Source organism: Rattus norvegicus, chromosome 6 (assembly GCF_021556685.1).
Source record: "Rattus norvegicus strain SHRSP/BbbUtx chromosome 6, alternate assembly SHRSP_T2T, whole genome shotgun sequence".
Taxonomy (NCBI): Eukaryota; Metazoa; Chordata; class Mammalia; order Rodentia; family Muridae; genus Rattus; species Rattus norvegicus.
In genome coordinates this window covers 131,444,038-131,454,778 of record NC_141539.1, presented here as the reverse complement: position 1 = coordinate 131,454,778, position 10,741 = coordinate 131,444,038, and the positions used below count along the sequence as shown (strand labels likewise).

Genomic DNA, 10,741 nt, shown 5'->3' with positions numbered 1-10,741 from the left:
GCTCAGGTCCTCTCTTTACCAACTCTCTTGTTTTTTCCAGCTCCTGTCAAGACAATTTACTAACCCCTGGCCCAGTGTGAAAAGAGATCACTCAGGGGGTCACTGGCTTTTTGGCTCCCATAAGACCCTCCATAGGTGTCTTCCCTACAGATACTGTGGCTTGAATTCCATCAAATTTACTTGATTTGATTTGACTTTTAATTGGTGAAAAAGACATCCCTCCTGCTCTCAGTCAGCTGAGAGTCCCAGTACAGTACAGCTTTTCTTTCTAATGACAATGAAAGCCCATTTCATAACGAGGTGCCCGTTGTTTCTTACTGTTCTTCCACGGGCGTACGGGAATGTGCAATGAGCCGAAGAGGAATTAGAGCCAATTTTAATGCTTTTAAAAGCAAAGGTGACATCAATTTAGGCTGGCTTTTCCAATAGATTCCCCCCACCTCTCTCTCCCTCACCTGAGGAAAAATATATAATTGCTAAGTTTATGCAATTTAACCAAGTATTTTTAGCCTCGGAATAATAAATCCCTCTTAAATGGATGGTCTTTGTATTTATTACAAAGAGTTAATAGCATAAGGCAAGTGGAGAAATAAGTGCCGTTATTAAATACTTTATTGATAAGTTGAGACCAGGACTTATACCAACAGAGCCCCTGGGAGGGTGATGAAGCTAAAATATAAACAAATATATAATGCCACTTTGCGGAATTAAGTGCACCGTCTGAAAGGAAAAATTTAAGGAAATCATTTAAATAAATGACATAGCAAGGTCCTTCACAGAGACAGCTGCCGCAATCCACATTTAGATCTGTGCTCTTAGATCCGTTCTATAAATAGGCTGCTTTTGTTATTTTCTTACATTTATTTTAAATAAATTTCCAGTGCTATCACTCACTGGGTGTGTGCCCTGCTACCGCACACAGCTGTCCTGCCTCCAAGGAGGTCCGGCTCGCAGGAGTTCTGTGTCCTTCTGTCTTCTCCTCTGGGGTCTCTGTCTAATGCAGGAGCCAGGCTGGCTAAGGGGTTTTCTTATTTAATTTCGTGGTCAAGAAGTCACTTTCCCAAGTCAACACTGGACTAGTTGGCCATTTTAAAAGAGGAAATATTGATCACCTTTGCCGAATACTCTTTAGGAGACCTGTCGACCGAGATTCAAGACATGAACCCTCACGTGCCTATTTATTCGAATTGATAACACTTTAATTTGGAGTCTGCGTTTTGTCAGAAGCAGTTTTCCAAGGGGTTTGACCACAGCGTAGACTAGTCTTTGGGCAGGAGGGATATGTGTTAAATGGGCAAGCTGTTGAGATGTGAAGTCTGCGAGAAGGACTTTCCAGTCACAGCGGTGGTCCTCACCCTTCCTAACGCTGCATGTGACCCGTTAATACCTCGTGCTGTTGTGACCCCCAACCATAACGCTATTTCCTTTGCTACTCCATAACTGTAATTTTGCTTATGAATCATAATGTAAATATGTGTTTCCCAATCATCTTAGCTGACCCCTGGGAAAAGATCCTTTACCCCCGGGGGATTAGAATGCATAGGTTGGGTAAAATGGACTCACGGATGTCTGGGATTTAGGAATCACAGACCGTGTGGATGGGCTCTGTGGTCACAATGCGCCTTCCCAGTGATACACGTTATAGACATGTCCAAGGATGGTTCCTGCTTCCACCCAACAATAAATAGACTGTATTGTAACTAGTAAGTCGGAGTGTGAGGTTTCCAGGAGGAGGGGCAGAGGGAGGGAGAGAAAGAGGATACGGAGGAGGAGAGAAGAGGAGGGGGAGCAGGAGGCGGAGAGAAAGAAGAGGAAGAAGAAAAGGGGTGGGGAAAAGCAGCAGCGGCAGTAACCACCCTTACCTGATACATTCTCAGATGCCTGCTGATTAGTTCATTAAAACATCAGTAACCACAGAGAGGTTGGAATGTTGCCGATCCAATGTTGCCATGCCAAATAATTTTGGGCTCTAGCGTCCCATCCTAACCCACCTCCGTGTGTGACCTGCCATTATTTTGACTATCAGGTAAACCCTTTAGGGATGAACACAACAAACCCTCTCCTCTACTAACCCCAAGTCTAAGAATGCCACCAGGCAGCCAGCGAGGCTCATCTGATACCGTTGTCCCACCAATGTATTCGAAGCGTTCTGACTTGTGACTGCTTCCTTCTGTTACTATAAAACCTCATGGATTGTTACCAGAGTGAAATGTGGGTTTGGGGAGTACCCTGGATCTACGTTCGCCGGCTGTGGTCCCTCATATTTGACTCCAGAATAAACCATCTCACATTGTCTCGGAGGTCAAGGTGTCTTCTGCATTGCCAGGAGTCACCGCTGCTAAGTGACCTGTGGCTACCTGGTACCCTCACAGGGGAGGCAGCCAGTCACTGACTTCTTAGTAGGAATGACTCCTCCCTGGTGAACCCTGGAGCATCCTCACTTTTGTGTGTTTAGGTCTTGGGAAGGGAAGCAGAGAAGAGGAGAAACATCAGCTATCCCTGATTGCCTGGGTCTAGGAATGGGAGAAGGGGTGGGAGTCGAATGGAGGGTACCCCAAGTAACACAGGACAAAAATGCAAGAAAAATGTGGATTTGATTTGACCCGGCAAGTGCCACAGGAGTAGAGGAAAGAGTCTGAAAGAGGAAATAATATTGCTTCAGGGACAGGAGGGAAATAAGGTACAAACCCAGACAAGAATCGTTTGAATTCGTTACATAATAAAGACAGCCACCTCAAAGGAAAGGAATTCACCTTTAACAGGGACATTTAATCTCAAAAGCCCTGACAAGACATCGCTCTTGGGTGGAATGACATTTCTGTGTGGTTCTGATTCAGATCACTTGATTTGTGACGTTGGCTGTGTGGGGTTTTTGGTTTTGTTTGTTTGTTTTTATTTTTATTTACTGTGTGGGGGCGGGACACCCATGGGAGCACGTGACAGTCGGAGGACAGCCTGAAGGAGTCAGTCCTCCTCTTCCACCATACAGGCCCCTAGGACTGGATTCGGGCATCAAGACCTGGTGACCAATGCCCTTACCTGATGAACCGTCTTGCCAGCTCCAGCTGTGTTTAAAACGTTATTTTCTTCTAAGAATGGATTTGTTTGGTCCAATGCATATTCCAATACCAATTTGGAGCGAAGAGATTAAAAATAAAAAATATGCTTAGGGGCTTAGGGGTTAAGAGCACTGGCTGCTTTTGCTAAGGACCTGGGTTCGATCCCCAGCACCCACATGGCAGTTTACAAATGACTGTAACTCCACTTCCAGGGGATCTGAGGCCTTCCTCAGTGCTCTGTGGCCACCAAATTCACTTGGTGAACAGATATACACCAAAACACTCATACACAAAAAATAAAATAAATGTCTTTTTAAAAATTAATTTTTTACCTTGATTGATATAGCTAAAAAGTAATGAATGTGACAGTTTATAAAACGTTGATTTTAATAAAACAGATTAATAGAAGAGATTGCAGAATATATTATTTTAAATATCAGACTAAATTCCTGTCTTCATCCAGCACAGATGAAGACAAAGTTGTCTTCACAAGCGGCCCTCAGGAGGGAGATTCTCAAGTGAGGCCCTAGTGAAAGGGCCCGTGAGTCAGCGGCCTGGGTGTTCCCCAAGTTAAACCAACACTGAAGTTCTGCGGCGACTACAGTGTTGACGTGTGTGTGAGACCTCGAGTTGTTTGTGCACAGCCCCACAGGAGTTCCACTCACCAAGGATGCTTCCCACAACACTTGAGATTGTGTCTGGACAGAAGCAAGGACAGGACCTGGAAATCCTGCATCTCATCCCAGCTCAACAGGATCCCACTTCCCTTATCCAAATACATGGCAGCAGTGTGGTCCTCCCAGAGTGATCCTCCCAGTGTGCTGGTCCTCTCAGTGTGATCCTCCTAGAGTGGTCCTCCCAGTGTGGTGATCCTCCCAGTGTGATCCTCCCAGAGTGGTCCTCCCAGTGTGGTAGTCCTCCCAGGGTGATCCTCCCAGGGTGATCCTCCCAGAGTGATCCTCCCAGTGTGCTGGTCCTCTCAGTGTGATCCTCCCAGAGTGATCCTCCCAGTGTGCTGGTCCTCTCAGTGTGATCCTCCCAGAGTGATCCTCCCAGTGTGCTGGTCCTCTCAGTGTGATCCTCCCAGAGTGGTCCTCCCAGTGTGCTGGTCCTCTCAGTGTGATCCTCCCAGAGTGGTCCTCCCAGTGTGGTGATCCTCCCAGTGTGATCCTCCCAGAGTGGTCCTCCCAGTGTGGTGGTCCTCCCAGGGTGATCCTCCCAGGGTGATCCTCCCAGTGTAGTCCTCCCAGAGTGATCCTCCCAGTGTGGTGATCCTCCCAGTGTGATCCTCCCAGAGTGATCCTCCCAGTGTAGTCCTCCCAGAGTGATCCTCCCAGTGTGGTAGTCCTCCCAGTGTGATCCTCCCAGAGTGGTCCCCTCAAACCATGTCTATAGGACACACTGCTCTAGCGGGGAAGGAACAGCACCATCTACCCAACTTGGTTTTGTTTTTCTTTGTTTCATTTTGGTTTTTTAGCAAGTTCTGCAGACAATGAGGCTCAGAGAAGTCCCCAGCCTTCTGAGGATGTCCCTTAGCCTCTCTGGAACCCCTTCATGTGACTGTCACTGCTGCCTCAGAGGTGAGTTCCCTGTGACAGCCTCAGTTCTGTAGAGAGCCAAGCAGGATCCCGTGCTTTGAAGGGTACGTCTGGGGGGAGGAAGGTTCGGAGCTGGCAGGACACACAAATTCATCTTCATAAGCAGCTACTGCAGAAGACCAGACATTACATTTTTCTCTGATTTTTCTCCATCATAAGTGGATCCTTGGAATCCTCAAAAAGTTAACTGTATAATGACCATGTGTCCCCCAAATCCAGTCACAATGGGTTTCAGGTAGATAACTTCTCCATCGAGGTCCACAAGGTTCACAGCAGTACATTTCATAGCAGCCACAGACAGGGGCAACAAGTCAACCACAGAAGATGAACAGACATGCTCTACACGGTAGAGTAAGACTCGGCCATGAAAACGGATAAAGCTGTAACAAAGGTGAACAAATGCTGACATTTATTTGAGCCGACTCGGATCCAAAGGGGTCAGTCACTATGCGATGCTACTCACAGACTACGCAGGCTGGGGAGATGGCTCAGTGGGTAAAGTCCTTGGAACTCAAGCGTGAAGACTTGGGTTCAAACCCCCTAACCTCTGAGATGCACATCTGTGGTCCTGGATCTGACAGAAGATGGGAGAAGGGAGAATAGGAATCTCAGGGCAGCTCTGAGGAAGTTCGTGAGCACTGAGGACCAGTGCTCAAGGTTGCCCCCACACCTATGTGCTGTTTGACATATATGCAACCACACTCACACATGTAGGCACACATCAAGGCACGCCCACAAAGATTTATGGAAAAAAGAAGCAGTAAGTCGTCACAAGAGTAGCAAAGGATGCTGGCTCTGTTCTGGCTGGCCTTCCCGATCCGGGTGACATGGGCTCTGCAGCTGGCTTGCTGGCCTTCTAGGGTGCGTGCTGAACAGTTGTAAGGAGAGGTGTAGAGCTGCCCCTGCCTACAGGCCTGCAGCTCCGGGCAAGGGGGATTGTGGGACACAAGATGTCTGTTGCTGACAAAGGCAATTACCGAGCCCAACATGGAGAACCTTATTTTTCCCCCCAGTTGTGAGCTTTAAAAATCACTGCATCTAGAAACTAGATTTAAAATGCATCCATTGTGAAGTAATTAACTTTGTCCAAATGAGGGCCGTTCAGAACCCGCTTTCTTCAGAGACAATATTGAGCCTGGTGGATTTTTTTTTCCTTTGCTTTGTTATGTTTTGTTTGGCTTTGTGGGTTTTTTTTCCCAATAAAGTTTTTATGGTCAAATCACCAAATTAAAAAAAATCTGATTTGATACATTTGGATTCTTTCCAAGAACTCTGCCAAGGCATTAAGAATTTTACCCTTCCGTTTGCGGGGAAGGAAACAAAAGTCTCATTTCTGCAAACCGAGAGGGTTTGCAGCCACAGGAAACAGTGTTAGGAATGTCTGTCTCCAGCCAGAAAAGGCAATGACAGCAGTCAGGAGTTCTGGGCCCTGCCCTCCCTCCAAACTAAAAGATGGGCCTAAAAATTGATAAAATTGCTTATCGCAGGACAAGGGCAGGGGAGGAGGAGTGGGGAGGGGAAGGAAAAGGAGGAAGGAGAAGAAGGGGGAAGAAGAAAGAGGAGGAAATGAAGGAGAGGAAGAAAGGAGAGGGTGGGGAGAAAGAGAAGACTTCACTGACCAGACCCCTGACTGATGTCAGCCTAAGAGGGTTTCTACATGATTGGCTCACCTATGCAATTCCAAACTTCTTACTATTCTTTAATTTTTCCCATTTACCAAGTAAGGCATCCTGACTCAGTGACCCAGATACCCTGGGTACAGCTGGGCAGATGAGTGGTCAAGGTCAAAACTATCATTCAAAGAAAGCAGATTGAGCCCAACAACAGTCCCCCTCCCCCGCATCTTTCGGTTTCTCTCTGGGAACCATAAGAGCTGTGCTCCCTGGGGAAAGTTCCCTGCCTGTGATGTTTCCCAACTCTTCAAAACCTCTCTGCCTGTCTTCAATGGTGGGAGGTTTAGAAAGAAATGCTGGGCTGTCCGGGAAGACCACCTGGAGGGGAAATCTGAATGTGTCTAGGGCTGTGCAGTCTGGGCTGAATCCCTGACTGCCCTGTCCCAACCACAACAAGGCTAAGTCCAAAGGGTAAGTGCCTGGCCCTTTCTCCTAGCACAGAACCCTGGGAGATCTGACTCCTCACAAGCGCCCAGCCCCTTTCCTCTTGTATTGCCAAGGGAGACCCTGAAAAGAGGGAGAGCCTAGCAGATATACCTTGGCCCCTCGGAGGACTCTCTGCTTAACTCAAATCAAAACAACTCAAACCCCAGCTACTGTTTGCCTAGCTGCCACATTTCTCCACTTCAGCAGGCTGCAGGCTGCAGGCTCCGGCTATGACAGGCTGTCTTTCAGACTCCAGCAGGATCTGCCAAAGCCCCAACACACAGGCAACCGGTAAATCAAATACCAGCAAGCTAGGGGAATCCTAAACCTTCGGTTCCCCCACCCTGCAGAGGTCGTGAGGGCCCAAGTGTTCGGAGCCCTGCCCACATCCCTTTCCTCAACCGTGGCCCCTAGCATATTCTCAGGGCAAGTATTGAAAGGAACCAAAGAGGAGAGGGGACACCGTCTAGTCAACAGATGAAGGACCCTCTCAATTCAACTAGACTCAAAAGGAAAATGGAAAAGACCCTCGCTTTTAAGTGTTTGGTGATATCTGTCAACCCCCACACAGATTCGCTGCACGCATCATTGAAAGTAAAACAGACATTAAACGTGCAGGGCACATCTTTAAATCTCACACCCTAAAAAGCTCCCTTCGAAACCCAAGATAAGGTCCTTTCCGAGGAAATGGTGGTAACCTTTTTCAATCTACCTGATCCTTCTGGGGAGTGGGCGGGACCTGGCAGGTTCAGGCACAGTCACAGCTATCCGTGCTGATTACCATAGCGGGTATTGATTAGTACACAATGTCTGGGCTGTGATTTTTGACCATAACCTGCTCGTTTAATGTCTCGCACCAACTTTAGGGAGTGCCGACTTCACTCTTGATTACCAGATTGATTGTGGCTGTGCTCCTATGACTAATGACAGCCAGCATACCTATAAAGACCTGACCGAGGACCTGTTCTGTGCTGCACTGCACTGAAGGCAGAAACGGCACCCAAAGGCAGGGCACCATAAAGTCATCTGCCGATGCCACCGAATTATCACAATTTTACTTCTAGGAGACGATGTTTTTATTTTTTAGGGTTTTCTTTCTTTTTCGGATGCAGACAATCAGAGCATTATAACTTAGTTCAGCGTTTCTGGAAGACAGACAGAGAGATAGTGCTGAGAAAGAGGCTGCCCATTTGCAGAGAGCCCTGTAGAAGGGTACAGTAAGGCTCTCTGTGCCTGGGCTAGCAAGCAGATGTGGTCCACTAAGAGGAGCACCTGTCTGCCCCGTGCACAGGTCCTGCAGTCTATGCAGGGACCATCCCTGTCCCTAGGACCCTGACAGGCCCTGCCTGGGGAAGGCCCTGCTGCAGACACCCTCAGGGACCACCCTGATGTACATGGCCCACTCCTGTTTGCCATGATCTCTTACAGACCCAGGCACCGGAAGAGGGATTTGATTGCAACCTCTTGGGTCTAGACAGAGCCGTGGCCCGTCCTTATCAGCCTAAGCCTTGAGCTGTCTTCCAAATTCTCGGTTACATTGGGAAGAAATGAGTGTAATTTACTCATCTGCAGCTATCTCTTCTTAAACCGGCAACATTTCCAAAAGGGACGAGGTTTCCGGTTTCACCATGAGTCTGATTACCTGATGGACAATCACCACCTTGGGAAAGCAGCGGGGAGATTCGGGCTTGCCAATCTGAATTAGCTGACAGGTGAATTCTTGTTCTGGTCCTATTGTTTCATCAGGGGAAGCTAGGAGAGAGTTTGATCTATTTCTGAGACGTGTGTGTGTGTGTGTGTGTGTGTGTGTGTGTGTGTGTGTGTGTGTGTGTGTGTGTGTGTGTTCGTTCAGGGCTTGATATCTGGGTGGCTCAGGCCTTGAGAAATATTCACAGCTGCACTCCTCCAGTGTCCAGTGTTGCACCCCATGAGGGCCCCAGCCCAGGCTCACAGCCTTGGCTGGCAAAGGCAGTTTACTGCCAGAGCCTCATTGGTATGCTAATGCCCAGAGCGGCCTCAATTTGCAATTCCCCCCTGGAAATGGTATTCAGAAGTCTGCTACTCTGTTCTACTCTAGGTGGAGGATGCTGGGAATTTTTTTCCCCTCCTCTTCCTGGACAGGCAGGCAAAATAAACTTACCTGTGTTGGCAGCAGACACACATCACCTCCCTGAGGCCTTCTTTGGTCTGCACAGGAAGACACTGTACGGCCAGTTAAAATACTCATACTGCCCTTCTCAGAGCAGGGGGTAGGGGTGAGAAGGCCCAGTTCTGTTTGCAAATTGTTATCCACAATTACAAATTTCTAGTCTTTTGTGCAAATGGTGATTTGGTCCCAATGTCTCTCCCAAGCATGGGGGAAGGGTCTGCAAGAGATAACCCCTTTTCTTTGCCTGTGCAAAAAATAAAAAAAATAAAAAAAATTAATGTAAAGTTTACCCTGGGAACAAATGATTAATGAAGTGTGTTCAGAACACCCCAGCTGTTCACCACAATAGAAGAATAGTTCGATGTTTGGGGTCCCGAAGCCAACGACGGCAATTGACTCTTTTGAAAAAAAAATAATTTTTTTTTGGAGGGGCCAAAAGGGCCAAGTGATTAAAGGGTTAATATTCAAATCAGAAATTTGCAAGGCCTGCATAATGGGAGCGCCACCCTCATAACAATAGGAATTTTTAACAATATCCAGCCCTTGTTAGCAAGAGAGTTACAAGCACCGAGGGCAATCAGTGCGTCTTGTCAGTTTCTTTTTATCTACCATCTCCAACCGCCGAGGAGCAGAAATGAAGCACTTTGGAATTATCAATTTCAGCCACATTTGCATAACAAAGCCCCCGAGGAAGAGGCATGATAAATGTAAAGCGCCCCTCTTGGAAAAGGAACTGTCAACCGCGCCCCGAAAGATTCTCCGACCGACTGCATTCTCCCGGACCGCAGTCAGCGAAAATAGAATGAAAGCATTAAAGAAAGTCATTCTCTCAGAGAGAAAAATCTCCCCCTCTGCACAGACAGCGCTGGAAGAAATGACATTATGCATATGAAAATGTCCAGAAAGATGTTTGATTTATGTATGCATTAGATGCAAATTCCATTACGGTGCGCGCGCTGTTGTGTGATTTGGCGCTGAACACATCAGCGCCCTGATCAGATCTGATCTCATTAATTCCGACAAGGAGAGAGAGAGGGAATTGAGAAGAATTTATGGCCTGGACACTTGAAAGAAGTAAATTGTAATTCTGTTTAAAGCTGTAGCGAACCCTTTAAACACCTTTTATTATAAGGAAGCAGTACTCACTTTCCCAACATTGTAAGGACTCTTCATCTTGCGTGGGGGCTTCTGGTCTTCATTTAGGGGACAAAAAAAATGCTATAACCTATTTAAAGGGAAACAAAAGCCAATAAAAATGTCTCTTTTGGAGCAAATTCCAGCGAAAGGCTCGTGACAGTAGATCAAAGGAGAAATGGTTCCTCCGAACGATTGGGTAAATGTTTGGCTCTAAAGGTCTCCTCTGCCTTTTTGTTTGTTTGTTTGGTTTAGTTTGGAGCTTTAATATTTTCAAATACGACACTAAAGAGTAAATGGGGATTTTTTTTTATGGAGCTAGTAACCAATTCACATTTTTTAAAACGTCTTTAATTGCTTTACGGAGGAATGTGCTACGTGAAATATTCCAGGAGCGATTACAGTGGGAAAAGTTGTCTTTTGAAAGCTCGAGGCACCAGAACCGCCTGCAAAGATCAGTCAATTTCAGACCCGAATTAATAATCATCATGATAATCACCCAACTGCCAAAACAGTTTTCAGAGAAAATATATTTTTATAGGGGAAACCGCGGATTGCTCCCCGCTATCAATACTGATTTCTTATCTTCCCTTTGCCCGGGAACACGACCTTAATAAGTCGCTTCCTCCTCTTAGGAGCTATAATCACCCTTCATGGGTGAGATGCCCTATATTTACTCCAGAGGGAGTGAAAAGCAGAAAG

The 10,741-nt window shown here is 46.9% G+C and overlaps 1 long non-coding RNA gene across 1 annotated transcript; it reads right to left on the bottom strand.

Moving 5' to 3' along the window:
• Window positions 1–4,498: 4,498 nt before the first annotated feature.
• Window positions 4,499–10,237, bottom strand: LOC102554026 (uncharacterized). The gene is made up of 3 exons (XR_015622565.1): window positions 10,052–10,237; window positions 8,897–9,149; window positions 4,499–5,037 (listed from the first exon to the last, which is right to left on the bottom strand). It is a non-coding gene; the product is annotated as an uncharacterized LOC102554026 (long non-coding RNA).
• Window positions 10,238–10,741: the final 504 nt, after the last annotated feature.